Consider the following 24,251-nt stretch of genomic DNA (forward strand, 5'->3'; position numbering starts at 1 on the left):
CCTACCAACAGTGCAGAAAGGTCCCCTTTTCTCCACACCCCTTCCAGCATTTGTTATTTGTAGACTTTTTATTGATGGCCATTCTGACTCATGTGAAGTGATACCTCACTGTAGTTTTGATATGCATTTCCCTAATAATTAGTGATGATTAACATATTTTCATGCGCCTCTTGGCCATCTGTATGTCTTCTTTGGAGAAATGTTTATTTAAGTCTTATACCCATTTTTTCAGCATAATGGAATGCTCCATGAATTTGTGTGTCATTCTTGCACAGGGACCATGCTAATCTTTTCTGCATCATTCTAATGTTTTAGTATACGTGCTGCTGAAGCAAGCACTACAATACAATTTCTTCTGTTGTGTGTATGTACCAAATTTAGATTGTTTCCAATTTTTTTGCCCTTATAAATAGCTCTGAAGTATGTATCCTTATGGTTACATTCTTTTTGCAATTACTTCATTGCTTATTTACTTCGCTGTTGTTATTCAGTCACCAATTCGTGTCTGACTCTTTGTGACCCCATGGACTACAACACACCAGACTTCCCTGTCTCTCACCATCTCCAGGAATTTGCCCAGATTCATGTCCATTGAATTGGTGATGCCATCCAACCATCTCATCCTCTGTCATGGTCTTCTGCCTTCAATCTTTCCTAGCATTAGGGTCTTTTCCAGTGAGTCAGCTGTTCGCATCAGGTCACCAAAGTATTGAAACTTCAGCTTCAGCAAAATCCTTCCAAAGAGTATTCAGGGTTGATTTCCTTTAAGATTGACTGATTTGAGTCCAGGTTTGATGCATGAGGCAGGGTGCTCACAGCTGGTGCACTGGGATGACCCTGAGGGATGGGATGGGGAGGGATGTGGGAGGGAAGGTCAAAATGGGGAACACATGTACACCCATGACTGATTCATGTGAATGTATGGCAAAACCACCACAATATTGTAAAGTAATTAGCATCCAATTAAAAAAAAATGACTGGTTTGATCTCCCTGCTTTCCAAGACACTCTCAAGAGTCTTCTCCAGCACCACAGTTTGAAAACATCAATTCGTTGGTGCTCTGCCTTCTTTATTGTCCAGCTCTCACATCCGTACATGGCTACTAGAAAGACTATGAAAGTGAAAGTGGCTCGGTCATGTCTGACTCTTCCCAACCCCATGGACTATACAGTCCAAGGAATTCACCAGGCCAGAATACTGGAATGGGTAGCCTTTCCCTTCTCCAGGGCATCTTGCCCAACCCAGGGATTGAACCCAGGTCTCCTGCATTGCAGGCGTGTTCTTTACCAGCTGAGCCACTGGCGAAGCCCAAGAAGGACTATAGCCTTGACTATACAGACCTCTGTCAGCAAAGTGATGCCTTTGCTTTTTAACACACTGTCTAGGTTTGTCATCTTTCCTGCCAAAAAGCAATCATCTTCTAATTTCATGGCTACAGTTACCAGCCACGGTGATTTTAGAGCCCAAGAAGAGGAAATCTATCACTATTTCCACATTTTCACCTTCTATTTGTCATGAAGTGATGGGGCTAGATGTCATGATCTTTGTTTTTTTAATATTGAGTTTTAAGCTGGCTTTTTCACTCTCTTCCTTCACCCTCATCAAGAAGCTCTTTAGTTCCTCTTCACTTTCTGCCATTAGAGTGGTATTTTATTTGATATAAATTCCTAAAAGAGGAATTGCTAGTCAACCCTCTTAAGACCACCAAATAGCCTTCGAAAAATTTTCTACCAGTTCATGCTACTTTCAGAAGTGTATGAGAGTCTGTGTTTCTCATACCCTGACAACACTGAGAATAATCAATTTTTAAAATCTCTACTGATTTAACTAGTAACAAATAAAGATAAAACTTTTATATTCACATGTCTTTAAATGCTAATGAAGGTCAAGATTTTTGCATTTTTATTACTATTTGCATTTTTTCAAATAAATTGCATGAAGAGGTAAGACCTATAATGGCAGAGACTTATAGCTTTCTGTTCCTTTATGTCTTCCAAGCATCTACAACAGTGCCTGACAAAGAATAAGCACTCAATAAATATTTGTTGAATGAATGAAAGTGTTCAGTAATTTCTAAGAGTTCTTTATCAAAGGCATTAATATTTAGGATAGGTTTCAAATATTTCTCTCCATTTATCATGTACCTGTCAGCTTTATTTATCATATTCTACTACAAGTTTATAAAATTCAGTGTTTTTCTTCTTGTTTTCTCTCTTTGTGTCAGGATATTACATGTACCAGGACTCTATTTGTGGGTGTATACATTTTTTTTTAACTTTTTTTAATGTTCTGAATCATATGTACCTTATTTTACTCTATATTGTACATGCTTTTAGTTTTTTCAGATAGAGAACTATCTTCTGCAAAAAAGTATCTTTTTCTCTTTGTCAATATTTTTACATCTTATTTCATTTTCTTAAAATTCTTTAACTTCCAGAAAAATACCTAAAAATAGTGGTTACAGTTGGTATCTTTTTCTTGTTTTTTGATTTAAAGAGAAGTCCTCCTTATTTGGTGGCTATTTATTTCAAGGTGGTAATTCCAGGATTCTTAAATTTTTTTTCTATATTAGAAATTTATTTTTAAAAATCTGCAATAGATTTTGGATTTTTCCACGTGTTTCTGACACCACTATTTTTGGTATTTCGATCTAACATTTTCCTTGTTCTATTAATATGGTTAATTATATTAAAAAATTTCCTAAAATTATATCATTCTTATACTCACAGAATAAACTCACTTGGGCATAGTCTATTTTTTAATGTAATTCTAGTTTTGATTTGCTAATATTTCATATAGTGTTATTATATTTTTACTTATACATTTATTCTATAGTTGTCCCTTTTTAAGGCACTTTTTCAGTTCAGTCACTCTGTTGTGTCCAACTCTTTGCCACCCCATGGCCTGCAGCACACCAGGCTTCCTTGTCCATCACCGACTCCCGGAGCTTACTAAAACTCATGTCCATAGACTCAGTGATGCCATCCAGCCATCTCATCCTCTGTCGTCCCCTTCTCCTCCTGCCTTTCAATCTTTCCTCGCATCAGGATCTTTTCCAATGAGTCAGTTCTTCACATCAGATGGCCAAGTATTGGAGTTTCAGCTTCAGCATCAGTCCTTCCAATGAATATTCAGGACTGATCTCCTTTAGGATGGACTGGTTGGATCTCCTTGCAGTCCAAGGGACTCTCAAGAGTCTTCTCCAATACCACAGTTCAAAAGCATCAGTTCTTTGGCACTCAGCTTTCTCTATAGTCCAACTCTCACATCCATACACAACTACTGGAAAAATCATAGCTTTGACTAGACGGACCTTTGTTGGCAAAGTAATGTCTCTGCTTTTTAACATGCTGTCTAGGTTGGTTATGACTTTTCTTCCAAGGAGCAAGCGTCTTTTAATTTCATGGCTGCAGTCACCATCTACAGTGATTTTGGAGTCCAAAAAAATAAAGTCTCTCACTGTTTCCATTGTTTCCAGTCTACTTGACTTGAAGTGATGGGACCAGATGCCATGATTTTAGTTTTCTAAATGTTGAATTTTAAGCCAACTTTTTCACTCTCCTCTTTCACTTTCATCAAGAGACTCTTTAGTTCTTCTTTGCTTTCTGCCATAAGAGTGGTGTCATCTGCGTATCTGAAATTATTGATATTTCTCCTGGCAATTTTGATTCCAGCTTGTGCCTCATCCAGCCTGGCATTTCTCATGATGTATTCTACATATAAGTTAAATGGGTGACAATATATAGCCTTGATATACTCCTTTCCCTATCTGGAATCAGTCTGTTGTTCCATGTCCAGTTCTAGCTGTTGCTTCTTGACCTGCATACAGATTTCTCAGACAGCAGGTCAAGTGGTCTGGTATTCCATCTCTTTCAGAATTTTCCAGAGTGTGTTGTGTTCCACACAATCAAAGGCTTTAGTGTAGTCAATAAAGCAGAAGTAGGTGTTTTTCTGGAAGTCTCTCACTTTTTTGATGATCCAGTGGATGTTGGCAATTTGATCTCTGATTACACTGCCTTTTCTAAATCCAGCTTGAACAACTGGGATTTCATGGTTCACATACTGTTGAAGCCTGGCTTGGAGAATTTTGAGCATTACTTTGCTAGTGTGTGAGGTGAGTACAATTGTGCAGTAGTTTGAACATTCTTTGGCATCACCTTTCTTTGGGATTGGAAAAAAAAACTGACCTTTTCCAGTCCTGTGGCCACTGCTGAGTTTTCCAAATGTGCTAGCATGTTGAGTGCAGCACATTTACAGCATCATCTTTTAGGATTTGAAATAGCTCAACTGGAATTCCATCACCTCCACTAGCTTTGTTCGTAGTGATGCTTCCTAAGGCCCACTTAACTTTGCATTCCAGGATGTCTGGCTCTAGGTGAGTGACCACACCATCATGGTTATCCGGGTCATTAAGAATTTTTTTGTATAGTTATTCTGTGTATTCTCGCCACCTCTACTTAATATCTTCTGCTTCTGTTACGTCCATACCATTTCTGTCCTTTATTGTTTGCACCTTTGCAGGTACATATACACCATGGAATATTACTCAGCCATTAAAAAGAATTCATTTGAATCAGTTCTAATGAGATGGATGAAACTGGAGCCCATTATACAGAGTGAAGTAAGCCAGAAAGATAAAGACCATTACAGTAAACTAACACATATATATGGAATTTAGAAAGATGGTAATGATAACCCTATATGCAAAACAGAAAAAGAGACTCAGATGTATAGAACAGACTTGTGGACTCTGGGAGAAGGCGAGGGTGGGATGTTTCAAGAGAACAGCATCGAAACATGTATATTATCTAGGGTGAAACAGATCACCAGCCCAGGTTGGATGCATGAGACAAGTGCTCGGGCCTGGTGCACTGGGAAGACCCAGAGGGATGGGGTGGAGAGGGAGGTGGGAGGGGGGACCGGGATGGGGAATACATGTAAATCCATGCCTAATTCATTTCAATGTATGACAAAAACCACTGCAATGATGTAAAGTAATTAGCCTCCAACTAATAAAAATAAATGGAAAAAATAAAAAATTTAAAAAAATTTAAAAAATAAAGGAGAAAAAATTATCAAAAAAAAAAAATGTTCCCTTGGTATCTCTAACTTTCTTGAAGAGATCTCTAGTCTTTCCCATTCTATTGTTTTCTCTATTTCTTTGCATTGATCACTGAGGAAGTCTTTCTTATCTCTCCTTTCTGATCTTTAGAACTCTGCATTCAAGTGGGTATATCTTTCCTTTTCTCCTATGCCTTTTGTTTCTCTTCTTTTCTCGGCTATTTTTAAGGCCTCCTCAGACAATCATTTTGCCTTTTTGCATTTCTTTTTCTTGGGGATGGTCTTGATCACTGCCTCCTGTACAATGTTATGAACCTCCGTCCATAGTTCTTTAGGCACTCTGTCTATCAGATCTAACCCCTTGAATCTATTTGTCACTTCCACTGTATAATCAAAAGGGATTTGATTTAGGTCATACTTGAATGGCCTAGTGGTTTTGCCTACTTTCTTCAATTTAAGTCTGAATTTGGCAATAAGGAGTTCATGATATGAGCCACAGTCAGCTCCCGGTCTTTTCTTTCCTTTTTTCTTTTTTCTTTTTTTGCTGACTGTATAGAGCTTCTCCATCTTTGGCTGCAAAGAATATAGTCAATCTGATTTCAGTATTGACCATCTGGTGATGTCCATGTGTAGAGTCTTCTCTTGTGTTGTTGGACGAGGGTGTTTGCTATGACCAGTGTGTTCTCTTGGAAAAACTCTGTTAACCTTTGCCCTGCTTCATTCTGTACTCCAATGCCAAATTTGCCTGTTACTCCAGGTATCTCTTGACTTCCTACTTTTGCATTCCAGTCCCCTATAATGAAAAGGGCATCTTTTTTGGGTGTCAGTTCTAGAAGGTCTTGTAGATCTTCATAGAACCATTCAACTTCAGCTTCTTTAGCATTACTCATTGAGGTAGTGACTTGGATTACTGTGATATAGAATGGTGTGCCTTGGAAACAAACAGAGATTATTCTGTCATTTTTGAGATTGCATCCAAGTACTGCATTTTGGACTCTTTTGATGACTGTGATGGGTACTCCATTTCTGCTAAAGGATTCTTTCCCACAGTAGTATATATAATGGTCATCTGAGTTAAATTCACCCATTCCAGTCCATTTTAGTTCACTGATTCCTAAAATGTTGATGTGATCACAAGATGGTGGAGTAGAAGGATGTGCACTCATCTTCTCCTGAGAGAACCTCAAAATTACAACTCACTGCTGAACAACTGTCAGCAGGAGAATGTTGGAGTGTTTGGGTGTGTCCCCCATGGAGGTACTGGCATCAGGGTTATATTAGTTTTCTAAAATAAATTGTATAGCTTTTATTTTCTTCCTTTTTAATAGGTTTCATAGCAGGGGAACTATGCATTCCTCAAAGAGGTACACATACCAAAGAATTTGTTAATACATTTGTCTGGATACAGTACTTTAACAGTAGGTTTTCCATGCTTTTTGTTCTGTGTAGACTCTCAAGATTCTTTTATACAAACTGGATCATTTGTATTTTCATTTTAAAAATTTCATTTAATCAGGATTTTAAAATTTATAGATATAGAGATGTACATTATATTTTCTTAAAAGTTTTCAAAATCTTTTTAATCTTGCCTAAATCCACTTCTCATTATTGGTATTTTATGTTGGGTGTTTTTATTTGGGGGGTTAGTTCTTTTTTCTCTCTTTTTCCATTTTTATTATGTTGTGTGGAGCTTGCCAATGTAATTAGCCCTGTTGAAAGAATGGATTTTGGATTTACCATCATTTCTCCACTTTTGTAATTAATTAATTGCTTTAAACTTAATGCATCCTTCCTGCTTCCCTTATATTTCTCTCTCTTTCTGGATCAGGTTAAATATTTATTCCTTATATAAGAATAAGCATAATGTTTATTTGAATGCTTATAACAGCTTTGAATGGGTTTAACAATTCCTATTTTGCCAAGATCCTTGGCTATTTGATCTCATTAACATTATTAATCTTTTAAAAATTTTTCATATTAAAAATTTAATAGCTTTATTGGTATAATTGATTTTTGAAACTGTGTACATTTAATGTGTACAATTTGATGAGTTTGAACATACATACATAGCATACAGCTATGAAGCCTTCACCACATCAAGGCAAAAAACTTATCTATCACCTCCAAAAAGTTCTTTGTGCCCTTTCATTTTGTTTTGTGGTAATAACACTTAACATGAGATTTACTCTCCTAGCAAGTTTTTAAGTGTATTGTAACAAGGTGTGCGCTTGTACGAGGTGTGCACAGTATTACAGTGTTGCTAGTCTTTGTGTGAAAAGTTACCATCATTGGCTTCTGTGCTGCTTGGAGCAGCTTTGGGCGAGTGAACTTTGGGCTGTTTGACTGCAGGAGGAAACAGCCTCTCGTGAAAGTTAGCAAATGTGTAGGTGGGCTCTAAGCTGGTTCCTAACCCATGATTGCCTATCTGCTCCTTGAACTTGCCTCGTAACCCAGTAAGATAAACTCCTCAATGTCTGGTACTTAGCCATGGTCTGAGCTTGTGGCAGAACCTACTCTGCCACTTCTTCAGAAACCAGACATGGGACTGTTCTGACTGTTGCCCTTCTTTGAATTTTTACCATTTTCAGGTGGATTTGCCCACAATGTTAGGAGAAAAGCAAATCCAGAGAGTGGTGTTTTGTTTTTTGTTTTTTGTTTTTTGTGAAAGCTCAGAACAAAGATGTCTAGCCCGGTCTAAAGGCTTGAGAAAACTTTCTGATGGAGAAAATGGTGCCTGCTGGACTGATAGAGAAGGAACAGGTAAGTTTCAGAATGGGGAGGGGGGACAAGAAACTCCTTCAATTGTCTGGTCAAATGCAGACTACAGTTTTTGATAACCAGAGCTGTGGCCTTAAACTCTCTTTGTATGCTACTAAAGTACAATCGTTAAAAAGTTAAAAACATGACTACTGTGAAAATATGAAAGGAATATGTGTCAGAAGTTTTATGTGACTCATGAATTAATTGAAGAACCTATTAGATATTAAGGTTGTTTTAATGGAGAATTTGGAGAATAAAGATATCTATCTATAAGCAATCAAGAAAGCTTAAAATTGCTAATAGATGCAAAACTTTATCTATTAATATCTGAAAGGGCAATAAAATGTAATGTTTGTAGTTATCTTTTCTATACCCACAGGGTGAAATGCATATGCTTTGTTGTGGACAAGAATTGTTTGCATTATTATCAAGTTTTCTACACGTTACTGCTACCACTATGGTTGGAAAATAGCCTAATCAATAGAAAGACAGTCAAAAGTGGACACCTTGTAGGGCATGCTAGACAATGCCCAGTAAGCCACTGAGAGGACGCTCAATGGTCTCTTTTGCCCATTTTCAAGTTTTAGACAGTTTTTGTGATAATCCCTTTTTAAATTGTGAAAAATAGTAATTCTTGTTTCCAGCAAATTCATTATTGAGTGGATAAAATATACGTGAGCCCGCTGCATCTCTGCCTCCCTGCCTGGATTCAGATCTTGTCTATATTCTAATAATCTCTATTGTGTGTCCTGGGAAGGTCATTCGGGTTTACTCTTGCTATCAAGGGTAACACATTCAGCAAATTCTTCAGCTCTTGTCATCTCCCCAGCAGCCTTTTGTAGTCCTTTTAACAGTCTGCTGGGCTGAGCAGGAAGAGACAGGTTGCTCTGGGCAGTGTTCAACAGCACAGCTCTTTGTCTCTTGTTGTCAGCCAGCTCTGTCACTACATTGTTCTTCAGGCGGCATGCCTTTGATGGACTATCTACCCCTCATGTCTCAACACTCAGGGCAGCATTTGGAGAAACAGCAGCCCTACACTGTTCCTTCTGGCGTAGAATAATCCCGTTAGGATACCATGTGCTATCAACTCAATTCCATAGATTTGTTGAGAGTACTGTGAGGGAGTCCCAAAAATGTAAAGGCATGCTCCTTGTTCTCAAGGAGTTGTCCACCTGCTAGAGAAACAAGCCATACACAAGAAAAAATTACAAAGGCTAGAAAAAGAGCATAGAAGGAAGATAGGACCCAAATCTCTACTACCCTATTTGTATGATCTTGGACACGTATTTTTTTTTTAACATTATTGCTGAGGTATAATTTGTTTACCATAAAATCTACTCATTGTAAGTATGCATTTCAATAAAATTATTTTTAGTAATTTTACAGAACTGTGCAAATATCACTTCAATCCAATTTTAGAACATTTCCATCATTCCAAAAAGTTCCCTATGACCAGTTAAACCTTCCTCATCCCAGCTCTAAACAATTGTTGACCTCCTTTCTATTTCCATAGATTTGGCTTTTCTAGAAATTTCATGTAAATGGAATCACGCAGTATATACTCACTTGTGTATGCCTGCTTTTCCTTAGCAAAACATTTTTGAACTTCAACTATGTTGTCGCATGTATTAGCATACATTCATTCCTTTTGATTGCTGAGTTATATTTCATTTTATAGATATACCACATTTCATTTATCCATTCACAGCAGATGGATATTTGGACTATCTCAGTTTTAGCCTATTATGAATAATGCTTCTGTGATCATTCAGTTGTTAATCTTTGTGTAAATGTATGTTTTCATTTCTCTTGGGTGATAGCTAAGAGTGGATTTGTTGGATTGTTTGATAAGTATCTGTTTAACTTTTCAAGAAACTATCACATTCTTTTCCAAAGTGGTCCTACCATTTTACATTCCCATCAGCAATGCATGAAGTTCTAATTTCTCCACATCCTCATCAATACTTGTTATTATCTGTTCTTTCAACTATAGCCATCCTAGTGGGTGGTATATACCAATGAATGATATCTCATTGTGGTTTGATTTGCATTTTCCTAATAGTTATTGATGTTATACATATTTTAATGTGATGGTTAGCCATTCATCTACCTTCTTGGGAAAAATGTCTGTTCATATCTGACCTATTGTGTTGCTTATCTTCTTATTACTGAGCTGGAAGTGTTGTTTATACATTCTGGATACAAATTCCATACCAGATATATGACGTACAAGTATTTTCTCCCGGTCTGTGGCTTGTCTTTTCATTTTCTTAATGGACAAATTATTTGAGCTAGTGAAGTCTAACTTCAGTTTTTGCATAGACATTGTGGGAAAATTAACAATACCTATTTTCAGAACTGCTGAAAGAGTTAAAAGAGGCAATGCAAAAAACACTTAGCACGGAGTCTGGAAATATTAGGAGGCTCCTGAATGCTTAATGAATAGTCTGAATATAAGAAAACATGTGGGGAAATGCCAAATTGCAGCTATACAATGAGTGTTTCGCATGTTCAGGAAGGAAAGAAATCAAGCAAGAGCTACAGATTCCATAGCACATAGTGGAAGTAATACCTCGAGACAAGCATTGAAGGATGAAAATTACTGCACATAGGAAGGTAGTCCAGGATAGGGGAATAGCCAGCAGGGGCACAGAGGCCAAAGGAAGCAAACTATGTGAGGATGGCAGAAAGGAGACCAATTTACTACAGACTGTGTTCTTCATACAGAGCCAAATATTGTGCAAGCCTGATGTGTTTATATTAGTAAGTAAAACAGGCATTTTGTCCAGTTCTTTAACACTCAAGTTTTTTTTTAAGTGATATTTCTGTTTGGAAATGGGAAAAATCAAAGAAATAGCAAAAATATTCTAGGCAATGTAAAGATATGTCATCAATACTGGAAAAAAAAAAAACCCTGCAAATGTTTTAGTTGATGTGCAAACACTGTGGTACCTGAAAAGGCCAGTCAGAGGATAGGGCCCAGGCCAGCTGCCCCAGCCATACACTTGCTAGGGTCATGAGTCATCATGCAGTCTTGTAACCTGAGCCAATTTAAAACTGAGACCATGTTGTCAAGGACTCAGCAGCAGCCAAAGACAGATTTAACAACCAGACTCCTAAATCAGGAAACCCAGGCTGTTATGAAAAGAGGGTAAACCCCAAAAGTCAGGATGTGTTAACAGCTGATGTCTGTTCGAGCTTACTACATACCTGGGACAGGGTCAAGTTTTTACATGAGTGATCTCATTTAATCTTTGCTCTTTCACGTGAAAAAGGTCCTGTTATCATCCCCATTTTACAAATGAGGAAACCAACTCTCATTGAGGTTAAGATACACGGTAGAGCTGGAGGTTGAACTTAAACCATCTGACCCAAGCCCTTACCCTTAAGCACAGTCTCTCCTGCCCATGTCCCAGGCTGGGCTCACATCAATGGCAAGAATCACTTGGTTTCCTCATCAGTCAGCATGAGGCCTGGCACAAAGGCAGGTACCGAAGACCTGTATACAGGATGGAGACTGGCAGGGAGCAAAGCCAAAGCAACACCTGACATCGCAGTAAAGAGGAAGCTGAGCACTGCATACCCCAGGCACAGGTAAACAGCCTAATCAGCTGTGAGGTGGAATACAGGAACATCTGGGTAGTAGGAGTTAAGAGTTCCAAAGTGTAAATCATCTACCTCTTAAACATCCATCTGAGCAGTTCCAGGTTTTGCCCTCTATAGTAGTAACTTCACTTCACCCCACTTTATTTCACAGGACTTTGTGGAGCCAGTCCCATAATTGTCCCACTGGGGCTTGTACATGACCCAGGGAGTTCAATAAAAGAAGATCACACTTGCAGCTGCCTGGGAGAAGTTGGAAACTGCTTCTCCAATCTGCATTATCCTGCACAGCATGGTGGTTCAGGGTCAGCCACACCTACCTTTTGCACCTATCTGATGGCCAAGGAGTTTAACCTCTCTGGACTCAATTTCATCTTCTCTAAAATGTAAATAATAAAAATTTCTACCCAAAAGTAAGCTAGAGAGTATACAGGAAAGTTTAAAACATTGCCTTTAAAATCATGAGCACAGGGCATGGCATTTAGGAAGACTCAAAAACTCTTAGTATTATCATTCTACATTCTCAGATGCTAGCTCCAAAACCCCTGTTAAGTGGGGAGCATCCATTCCCCAAACACATTGCATCCTTCCTGTGCAATCCCAGGGTGCATAACCAGGACACCATTGGGCTGACTTGCCAATCTTATCCTCTGTAGAGGAATGGATGAACTCTCTGAAGATAAAGCATCCCTAATGCCCTCCCTGGGGGTCCCAGGTGGCACAGTGGTAACGAATCCGACGGCAATGCAGGAGACTCAGAAGACACAGGTTTGACCCCTGGGTAGAGAGACTTCCCTGGAGAAGGAAATGGCAGCCCACTCCAATATTCTTGCCTGAGAAATCCTATGGACAGAGGAGCCTGGCCGGCTACAGTCCATGGGCCAAAAAAGAGTCAGACACGACTTAGGAGACTAAACAACAACAATAATGCCCTTCCTTCCTTTGTAATTCTCCACCCCCTTTTTTCCCTTTCAGCCTAGTAGACAAAGAACGAGTCTCCTGGCGTCTCGCCAGATGTAGCAGGAAGTTATGAATGAGGATTGCACAGGACAGTTGACTCTCTACAGAGATAGGCCCTAAATTAATCCTGAAGGCTCGGCAGGAACCACAGGAAGCTTGGAGCCATGAGGCCACCACTTAACACTTACATATCTCTGTCTATCCTGGAGCAGTAGGCAAACAATAGCCTAATCCACTAAAGGCCTGGGGGAGGTATTATTAGTCATGGACTATCTGAGACCAACCTTTAGGAACATACACTCAGGGCCAGAATCTGGAATCAGGTCACTGGTGGGCCTAGGATCCTTATATGAGTCTATGAGGAATGTCAGAAAATTTCCAACAACTGGTTAATGTCCACCAGTGCTTAGCAAATTAAGCCTGTGTTGAAGCGTCAGTGCCCAAAGGACTGATTTATTGAACTGCCCTAATTAGGATCTTGTAACACATCAAGGGGCCATTAAAGAAAAAAGTGCTGGCTTCAGAGACCAAGGAGTATACATAAACATGGTTTGTCTCTTCGCCAGGCCCAACAAATGCCAATCTGACACTGCAGTCAGCTCTAGTGGGACAGCAGCCATCAATTAAATTAAAACATTGACCCATCTGCTGGAGCAAGCATGATGTAACATTATCCCCCATGTCCATTTTCTCCTTTTCTTGCCTTCCTCCCCCTTTAGAAGTCTGAAGCTAGCTCAGAGTCAAATCTGGGAAAACTCCTGGATTAAAAAACCACCCAGAAAAATCTGCCACTGAGGATTCAGAAATAAGCTGAGAGAGTCCATCAGCTTCTGGATTACGGTCCTCTTCCCTCTGTCACTACCATGTCTTTCATACACATCTTCCTTTTGAGATCTCCTTAGCCACAGATGAGAACATCTTTCCCTGTACTCACATCTTGCTGAGCAATCCAGTCTTGCTGCTAAGAGTATAATGCCGTAATTATTTCTGCCCAGGCTTCAACCCTAACACTGCCAGCTCATTCTCTATAAACTTGAGCAAGGTACTCAATCTCTCTGTCTTGGTTTCTTCATCTGTAAAGAGAATTAATAAACAATTAACCTATTTTATAAGGCGGCTAGGAGGATAAGAAATGTATGTCAACTGCCTGATACATAGTTAAAGTTTGATGGATATAATGGTTGCTATTACATACTATTATGTTAAAGGGCTTCCCTGGTGGCTCAGACCATAAAGAATCTGCCTGCAATGCAGGATCCAGGTTCGATCCCTGGGTCAGGAAGATTCCCTGGAGAAGGGAGTAGCAACCCACTCCAGTACTCTTGCCTGGAGAATTCCATGGACCGAGGAGCCTAGCAAGCTACAGTCCATGGGGTCACAAAGAGTTGGACACAACTGACCAACTAACACACAGACACACATTATGATAAAAGGAGACCTGGATGACCATGAGAACCTAATAAACATTAGCAAACAAGTCTTTATAGAAGGCTGTCCTTGTGGCCAAGACAGAGAATACCGCTCAGGATATCAAGATGCCTATGTCAAAGTATCCTAGATTGCCCCAGATGCAAAACATTCTACAAACCCAGTAAGCTTCTTATGCTTAGCTAATTGTCTAAGCTTCCATTTTTGCCAACATTGAAGAACATAATGCAGAAAGTGTCAATAACTCACTACAAGTAACAGGGTTCCTTGACTAATTCCAGGTCTGCTATGGATAAGTCTGGAGCTCCTTGTCATAAAAGACAGCAAGGAAACTGTCGCAATCCACTGGGGTCAAGGCAAAAGGATCAGGAGCTGTCTAAAAGAGTTCCCACCAACCAGAGGTGGGGTATTCTGAGAATCAATAAGAATAATAACTGCTACAATGGATGAAATGGATGTGTTATAGGGAATCAATTCATTATTTTTAAATAGAAATAATGGCAAATAAAATAACCTCTTCAATATGAACTGTAATTCAGGGTAACCAAATTGTTGATGAAGGGAGGTTTTTCTTTATAGCATTTCCAGCTAATAAATGCAGAAGGGATGATAGACTCTTACCATTTTGCATTACTAATGAGTTAATTTATTTATTCAGTAATGATCATAATATCATAAAAAGAGAGACAATCAAACATTTTATTCCTCCCAATGAAAAGTACATACCACCATCTATAAAGTGGTCTTATCAAAAATATCACATTTTAATCTGATCAAACTCTAGATCTAAGCACTGATTTGAAAGCAATCGAAAATAGGAAAACATGCTAAACAACACCATGCGGATACAACCAGCAGACTCTAGACTGTGAGAAAACCTATGGGACAAATGATTGGTTTCTTCAACAAACAAAGAGAAAGCTGAAAAGAGAGAGCCTATAAATTAAAAAATGACCCATGCTAAAAGCACCAAGTGATGGTGAGGATGTGGAGCAACAGGAAAACTCATTCATTGCTAGTGGAAGCACAAAGTGGAAGATATTTGGTAGTTTCTTATAAAACTAAACAGTCTCTTACCATGTGATCTAGCAATTACACTCCTCGGCAGTTACCCAAATAAGTTGAAAACTTATATTCACACAAAAGTTGTCGTTGTTGTTTAGTCGCTAAGTTGGATCAGACTTGCGACCCCATAGACTATAACCTGCCAGGCTCCTCTGTCCATAGGATTCTCCAGGCAAGAATCCTGAAGTGAGTTGCCATTTCCTTCTTCAGGGATCTTTCCAAGAAGGGGATCAAACCTTTGTCTCCTGCATTAGCAAGTGGATCCTTTACCAAGGAGCCACCAGGGAAGCCCATTCACACAAACCCAGCAAGTAAATGTTTAGTGCAACTTTATTCACAACTACCAGAACTTGAAAGCAATCAAAATGTCCTTTAGTAATTGAATTCATAAACAAATTGTGGAACATCCAGAGAATGAAGTATTATTTGGTACTAAAAAGAAATGAGCTTTCAAACCATGAAAAGACATGAAGGAAATGTAAATGAATATCACTAAATGAATTAAAGCAATCTGAAAGGCTACGTATTTTATGATTCCAACTATACATGACATTGTGGAAGAGACAAAACTATGGATGCAGCAAAAAGATCAGTGGTTGCCTGGGATTAGTGGGGAGGGAATGATGAATAAACAGAACACAGATTTTTAGGGCAGTAAAACTATATCTATATGATGCTATAATGTACACATGACTGTATGATATTATAATGGCAGATATATGTCATTATATTTTGTCAAAACCAATAGAAGACACAATAAAAGAGTGACCCCTAATGTAAACTGTGGACTTCGAGTGGTAATAATACATCACTGTAGGTTTATCCATTGTTACAATCAGACCACTCTGGTGCAAGATGTTGATAGGAATTTGTGGGTATGTGAAGACAGGGGACATGTGGAAGCTCTCTACTTTCCGTTCAATTTTGTTTTTTTTTCCCACTCAATTCTGTTGCAAATATAAAACTTATCTGAAAAATTGTTTAAAAATTCTGAAAAACTTCTCTGAAAAGGTGTAGTTTTAAAGAAAAACAACCCATATGAGAAACCAACTGATTGCAATGTATGAGACTTATCTGGATCCTGATATGAACAAACTATATCTAGGAGGTGGGGTAGGAGACAGGGAGGAGAAATGCCTAGATATTGAATGATATTAAGGAATTATTATAATAATTTTAGAGGTAACAAGGTACTGTGGTTATATTTGAAAAATAGTTCTTGTCCAAATACTGAATTCTGAAATGTGTATGTAATACTATGAAGTCTGAGATTTGCTTTAAAAAATTTTCTGGTAGGAGAGCAAGTGACTAAAAAAATGCATAAAATAAGATTGGCTGGATGATGGATGCATAAGGTTCATTATGCTGCTTGCAGGTGATCAGGGGTCCCCAAGGCCAGGTCAAAGGCAGAAACTCTGAATCAAATTTGTTTCTCCTTTGTGCCTAAAGCCTGACTCTCTTGCATGAAAAGCAGAGACTGTCAGATGCAAAAGAGCTAAATAACTGTGCTGATGAAGAAAGAGATTCTGAAAGATGAGATGACTTGTCAAAGGTCACAGAGTTTGGTAATGGCAAGACTAGAAATAAGGTCTGGATGCCAGCTAAAAGTCTAACACATAGCCTCTCCTCCCCCATTCACTTATCCTGTTTTTCCAGCTGTTTTTCTTTCTCTATATGCCTCAATCATACATTTATTGTGCCTGAAATCCCCAAGCTGGAGTTCACTGAGTAGCCTCTGTGACAAGGCCAGGTCCCCTGCTCTCACTGATGCCCCGAGGTGACTGCCACCCACAGCTGTCAGGATGCAGTGCTTTGGGGGCCTGTGTGTCACTCTGACTCATACTGGAGCCCCAGGACTCCAGATCAGAAAGCAGTCTGTCATTCTAGTTGAGTGATGGCCAGTTCCCTTGACTGTTCATGAGATGTACATCTGTTCAATGACTATCTCAGAAAGAAGCACAATTGGAGAGGGTGTGAGTGGAGAGAGAGAGAGGATTCCATTTTATCCATGACTCATTGGAAAAGATCCTGATGCTGTGAAAGATTGAAGGCAAAAGGAGAAGAAGGTGGCAGAGGAAGAGATGGTTAGATAGCATCACTAACTAAATAGACATGAATATGAGCAAACTCCAGGAGATAGTGAAGGACAAGGAAGCCTGGTGTTCTGCAGTCCATAGGGTGACAAAAAATCAGACACAACTTAGCAACTGAACACACACATAGCACATACTACTGTCAAGAACCTGTGTAAGAACTCTGAGCCTTGCTGCCCATGAACCCAGCTCTAATGTCACTGAAGGCCATGAGGGATTCCTAGAAATCCAGGGGCCTGCCCACTAAATCAGATAAATATCCTTGCCCCTACCTCTCTTCCTCCCTGGCTTCCTTCTTTTCTTCCTTCTTTCTCTATGTATGTAGGTGCTAGGTTTAGGTGGTGGGGAGGGGGGGATTAAAACCATGGTTCAGTTCAGTTCAGTTCAGTCACTCAGTCGTGTCCGACTCTCTGCGACCCCATAAATCTCAGCACACCAGGCTTCCCTGTCCATCACAAACTCCTGGAGTTTACTCAAACACATGGCCATCAAGTTGGTTATGCCATCCAACCATCTCATCCTCTGTCGTCCCCTTCTCCTCCTGCCCCCAATCCCTCCCAGCATCAGGGTCTTTTCCAATGAGTCACCTCTTTGCATGAGTTGGCCAAAGTATTGGAGTTTCAACTACAACATCAGTCCTTCCAATGAACACCCAGGACTGATCTGCTTTAGAATGGACTGGTTGGATCTCCTTGCAGTCCAAGGAACTCTCAAGAGTCTTCTCCAACACCACAGTTCAAAGGCATCAATTCTTCAGCATTCAGCTTTCTTCACAGTCCAACTCTCACATCCTTACATGACCACTGGAAAAACCATAGCCTTGACTAGACAAACCTTTGTTGGCAAAATAATGTCTCTGCTTTTTAATATGCTATCTAGGTTGGTCATAACTTTCCTTCCAAGGAGTAAGCATCTTTTAATTTCATGGCTGCAATCATTATGGTATCTAATCTTAAAAAGCTCAAAGACAAACATGAGACAACAGCAATTTATAAGATATAAATCCCATATTTGTCATTGAATCTTTATCACAGACCTTTAAGAAAGATCTGCCACACACACTGACATTTAGGAGACTGCTTAGAGATGACAGGAAATTCACCCAAGGTCACAGAATCAGTAACTAGCAGGACAAGAATTTGAACCCACCTGTGAATGCAGAACTCAAGCTCCTCACTAGTAAGATTGAGAAGATACTAGAACCTCCCTTGCTTCTTCTCTGTTGTCTTTTGCCTCCCCAGCCCCGCCCTATGTAGACAGAAGATTCCTGAGGAATTTACTTTCAGTAGTTTCTCCGTAGCTAGTAGAGCCTGAAGAACATTTAAGGATTTAGCAGAGCAGCCGTTGGCTATCAACATCCTAGTGACTCTTCCTGGAGTCAGCAGGCCCTTTGTGGAGGAGAAGGAGCTCTTCTCAGGCTCTCAACCCTGGCTCTCTTCCCACTTTCAGGACTTGATTGTGCAATAGGTGCAAACAAAGTCAGAACGGATTTTAACAACACTACTGAAATCCTCTAGTCCTACTTTACAGCTTCAAAGTGTCACCATCACGGACGTGGTGTAGGTGCTCAATATGTTAACATTTCATGGCCCTAAACTAGTGTTTCAGGGACTTCCTACCACAGCCTAAACCCCACAGTCCAGAATTGCTCCCCATCTCCCTCTGAGGCTGGAGCTGGGCTGGATGGGCATCAAAGGACCAGAGAATGAGGCCTGGCCAGCTACTGTAGACAGCCCCGCCCCCCACCTCCTGCCCAGTTAATACAACATGTCCTTTGTCCCTTATAATTTCCTGGGAAGCAAGCAAAAAGATACTTCTCATTTTACAGACAAGGAAATTGAGGCACAGAAAGATAATATTATTTGTCCAGGGTCCTAAATCCTTCAGCTAGTAACAGAGCTGAGACCATCTCCTGGATCTTCTGACACTTAGACCTTTGTTCTTTTCCACTATCCATTAAGGCAGTAGATGCAAGTCCTTATTGTAACATGTTGCTATTCTTTAGTCTTTTAAAAGAGATCCCTATTAAAACATCGCTAAGTAGTGGCAACAACAGGGTCAATCTCCCATAATAAGGTCATCTGCTAATAATTTTCCCTCTCACCCAAGTTCCTTTATTCTCTGGTCCCCTGGTCGTTTCCCACTTCCCATCCATTATCACCACCTGCCTTGGGCTACTTTTCCATGGGACATGCCCAGTACCTCCCATTTCAGTGAGGGTCCCCAGGAGGTAGGCATCGTTGGGGATTCTCACTTCTGATACAAATGTCAAAGTAAGAGAAATTGGGAAATAAAGAAGAAAGGGAACATGTGGGACCAGCAGCTATCTTATCTCTCCAATCCCTGGGAGAGAGATTTCCGGCTTCTACAAACAACCAAGCTCTGAAAGGAGGCTTCTTTTACATACACTTTGCAGGGATGACTTAAGTAAGTCTTGACGACTCTCTTTCCCTGGAGACTAGACTAAAAGTATTGTTTAGAAATCTAATATATGGTTTATTTACTCAATTTGTGCTGAGCTCCACAGTTCCTTCAGGCCAGCCTCACTCGCCCATTACTCTATTAATGCTCCATTACTGAAATTAGTGCTGTAATTGGAGGGGGAAGGGCCGAGGAAGGGGGCACTCCTTAAAGGCACAGGTCTCCTTTAATCACATCACGGGCAGAGGCATGGAACTGTTGTAGGGGCCACATGCATGTTTGGGCCAAAGCAAAGCCTTAACAGCCAGGCAGCAGGAACCTATAGTGCAGCGTGAGTTGCACTGACCAGTCAGCACGCGGCACCTTGAGGCCCAGCCGCTGCTCCAGCTCCCTAGACGATGATGCTTTTACCCACACCGAACCCCTCACAGCAGCAGTTCCGAACAAACCACCAGAGCACCTCTGACCTCTCACTCTTAGCCTGTGACGGCAAGGCCGTTTCTCCTAAGCTCCCTGTGCTTCCCTTCTCCTTCCATCAGCACGCCTGTGTACTCCGGCTCCTTTCTTGCTTGAAACGAGCCCCTTACAGACCACCGCCCATTCGCACACCTACTGCACCTCCAGTCTGGGCCATGCCGGCCTCCCCGAAGATCAGTTCCAGAGTCTTCTCTCCCACACACCGACTGACTTCTCTTCGGCAAGGTACACTAGCCAGCTGTCCCTTATCTGGATCATCACTCCCTCTCACAAATAAGTTTCTTTGGAAGAGCACCCACACTCCTTGCCTCTCAATCATCGCTTCCTACTCACTTCTCAAAAACTTAAGATCTGAATTGTAACCTCTCCTATCTACTGAACTAGCTTGTTTAAAGGTCACCAGCTATGAAATCCAGAGACTATTTCTCAATTCTTTTCTTCCATAGGACATCACTGTAGCATCTAAAATTGCCATATATTCTCTTCCTGGAGTGAATTTTTACTTTGGCACCTGTGAATAATTAGTGAATAATATTTTCACCAAGGATTAATCTCAAAAACATACAAGCAACTCCTCCAGCTCAAAACCAGAAAAATAAATGACCCAATCAAAAAATGGGCCAAAGAACTAAACAGACATTTCTCCAAGGAAGACATACAGATGGCAAAAAAACACATGAAAAGATGCTCAACATCACTCATTATCAGAGAAATGCAAATCAAAACCACAATGAGGTACCATTACACGCCAGTCAGGATGGCTGCTATCCAAAAGTCTACAAGCAATAAATGCTGGAGAGGGTGTGGAGAAAAGGGAACCCTCTTACACTGCTGGTGGGAATGCAAACTAGTACAGCCACTATGGAGAACAGTGTGGAGATTTCTTAAAAAGCTGGAAATAGAACTGCCATATGACCCATCAATCCCACTTCTGGGCATACACACCGAAGAACCCAGGTCTGAAAGAGACACGTGCACCCCAATGTTCATCGCAGCACTGTTTATAATAGCCAGGACACGGAAGCAACCTAGATGCCCATCAGCAGACTAATGGATGAGGAAGCTGTGGTACATATACACCATGGAATATTACTCAGCCATTAAAAAGAATTCATTTGAATCAGTTCTAATGAGATGGATGAAACTGGAGCCCATTATACAGAGCGAAGTGAGCCAGAAAGATAAAGACCATTACAGTATACTAACACATATATATGGAATTTAGAAAGATGGTAATGATAACCCTATATGCAAAACAGAAAAAGAGACTCAGATGTATAGAACAGACTTGTGGACTCTGGGAGAAGGCGAGGGTGGGATGTTTCAAGAGAACAGCATCGAAACATGTATATTATCTAGGGGGAAATAGATCACCAGCCCAGGTTGGATGCATGAGACAAGTGCTCGGGCCTGGTGCACTGGGAAGACCCAGAGGGATCGGGTGGACAGGGAGGTGGGAGGGGGGACCGGGATGGGGAATACATGTAAATCCATGGCTAATTCATTTCAATGTATGACAAAAACCACTGCAATGATGTAAAGTAATTAGCCTCCAACTAATAAAAATAAATGGAAAAGAAAATATTTTCACCAAATTCTTCTTTCTGACAAAACATTCTCTTTCCACAGCCGTGATTCTTGCCATATTTTTAAAGAGCCACGGGTTGTTTTAAAAATCTGATACACACACACGCACATATATGCCCATTCACGGCCCCAATGAAAGTCTGTAAATGCCACCTCTCTTCTTTACTTTCTTTCCTGGCAATCTTGACAGTTCCTATTTTAAAAATCATAAGCGTTTAAACATTTCCAAATTAAACATTCAACCTTGGTCGCTTTACCAGTTGTACACCTGCATTTTCAGCTGCCTGATGAACATCCCACAAGGACCTTAAACACGTCTTCACCTCACATCCTGCTTTACTCTTTTCTTTCTCTGTTATTGGCTTGGTGATATCTTTGTTGTTGTGCCTCCTGAAAACCTTGGAATCATTATTAACCCTTCTAGTTTCCTAAACCTGCCCCCGGCAGATTGTACTGTTATCCACAGTGTTGTCTGTAGCTCTCCTCTGAGTTACAGTATGGCTTCTCCAATTTTAAGCAATCACATAATTAAACAACAGCATTCCAAGAAGGAAGAATGAATACAAAAACAAAGGTTTCACCCCTGTAATCCATTTTATTGGGGAGAAATATCTTTTTCAAATGTTGTCCTGAAGACTCTTATGGAAGTCTTACTGGCCAGAACTGAGTCAGATATCCATCCTAGGGCTGGTCACTAGAAAAGGGCATCTGAATTGCTATGACTGACTCAGTTTCATCGTAACTGATCCAACATGGCAGAGCAGGTTAAACAGGATTAAAATGGACATTCCTTTAGCAAGAAAGAAGGGAAAAGTCTATTCATTAAGCTTGTAGGCAACTATGTCTGTCATGACACAGTATTATTATTTATCAATTTATTGGTCCAGACTGGGAGTTCCTTAAAGGAACAAAGACTGTGTCTGTTTCACCTTGAAGTCATCCATGTCTCTCACTATGCGCTCAGTTGTTCAGTCATGGCCAACTCTTTGTGACCCCATGGACAGCAGCTAGCTGGGCTCCCCTGTCCAAGAGGATTCTCCAGGCAAGAATACTGGAGTGGGTTGCCATTTCCTTCTTCAGGGGTCTGTCACTATACAGGTGTTTAAAAGATATTTGCAAAGGATGAATGAAGAACCCTACATCTCCTGATTTCCCAGGTTCTTAGCATCTTATCAGAGCAAAAAGTTGACTTGATGGCCTCTGTGCTTCCCTCGTGGCTCAGATGGTAAAACGTCTGCCTACAGTGCGGGAGACCTGGGTTCAATCCCTGGGTTGGGAAGATCCCCTGGAGAAGGAAATGGCAACCCACTCCAGTACTCTTGCCTGGAAAATTCCATGGACGGAGGAGCCTGGGCTACAGTCCATGGGGTCGCAAAGAGTCGGACATGACTGAGCAACTTCACTTGGCTTGGCTTGTGTAGAAAAGGAGAAAGCTGAGGAGACTCATTGCCACTTCACCTTAAATGGAACTAACATCTAACATTCCCAAGAAGCCTAGGTTATTTTAAGGGTATGTGGGTGAAATACTATTAGTATCTCACATCTCTCTATCCTTTATTGCTGTTACTGAATCTAGAGGCAGACGTGCTAAAATATAGCTGAAATGCCTGGTCTCAGGGCATTTCTGGCCAAGTCAAAGTTAGAAGGATAAGAAATCCCACAAGGTTGTTCTTGTAAAGCTTAAGGCTATGTCTTGGGAAAACTCAAGGTTTATGGAGAAGTGGCTGTCCTTCAGGGTGTTCTCTGGGTCCGGGAAGAGCTGCAGACTCACACCTTCTCTGGGCAGAGTGACATCTTCCACTGCCAGGGAGAAGTCCCCACTAATGATTTTCCAAACACAGCACTTCTAAGTGGCCTGTTGTTCTCTGGTGGGAGCACAGCTCAAAAAAAGATGGAGGGCAGCTGTGAGGGTGAACGAGATCATGTAATGAAAGTGCTACTTTAGATGAGATTTGAAAAATAAGTCCCTAGCACAGTGCTGGCCCTGCAATAGATGTTAATAAATGTTTATTGATTGCTATCCGATTCAGTGTTTCATATCCCAACTCTGGGACTCAGGATAGGGAACGGACGGTCCACTATAAATAGTCCAAATGTTTGATCTTAATTAATATATTTACCAAGGTGTAAGATGCAAGTTTGGGGCTTCCCAGGTGGTGCTAGTGGTAAAGAACTTGGCTGCCAATGCAGGAGACTTAAGTGACGCAGGTTAAATCCCTGGATTGGGAAGATCGCCTGAGGAAGGGCGTGGCAACCCACTCCAGTATTCTTGCTTGGAGAATCCCATGGACAGAGGACCCTGGGGGGCTATAGTCCATAGGGTCACAAAGAGTCGGTCACAACTGAAGCAACTTAGCAAGCATGCATGCAAGTTTAGACCTTTCTAATACCTCTCTGTGATGGAAATGACTATTCAATTGATATCCAATAATCCAATCAATATACTGCAAAGTATAATAACAAAATCTTGAATTTTGTGATTTTTCTCTGCAGTCAAGTCAATAAATCAAGAAAGTGTTAAAACAGAAAGTAGAACATTCTGATCCATCCCTTAATCAGTAGTTGACCTAACTGATTAGAATCTACCTGATTAAAATAATACAGCATATGGGGTTTAGGATATTATTTAATCCAATGCTCTCCTGTAATATATGAAGAAACTAGGACCCCAAGAAATTAAAAGACTGACTCAAGGATGTCAGTCTTTCAAAGGGAAGGACTAGATTTCCTGACTCTCAAATCTGTAATCTTTCCTGTCCCCAGACTGTCCCACAGTCCTCTCTGTTGTGGACCTAA

The 24,251-nt window shown here is 40.4% G+C and overlaps 1 non-coding gene across 1 annotated transcript; it reads right to left on the reverse strand.

Moving 5' to 3' along the window:
- Nucleotides 1-230: 230 nt before the first annotated feature.
- On the reverse strand, nucleotides 231-339 carry LOC139036610 (U6 spliceosomal RNA). Its single transcript, XR_011489431.1, has one exon. It is a non-coding gene; the product is annotated as a U6 spliceosomal RNA (small nuclear RNA).
- Nucleotides 340-24,251: the final 23,912 nt, after the last annotated feature.

This window comes from Odocoileus virginianus, chromosome 1 (assembly GCF_023699985.2).
Source record: "Odocoileus virginianus isolate 20LAN1187 ecotype Illinois chromosome 1, Ovbor_1.2, whole genome shotgun sequence".
Classification (NCBI taxonomy): Eukaryota; Metazoa; Chordata; class Mammalia; order Artiodactyla; family Cervidae; genus Odocoileus; species Odocoileus virginianus.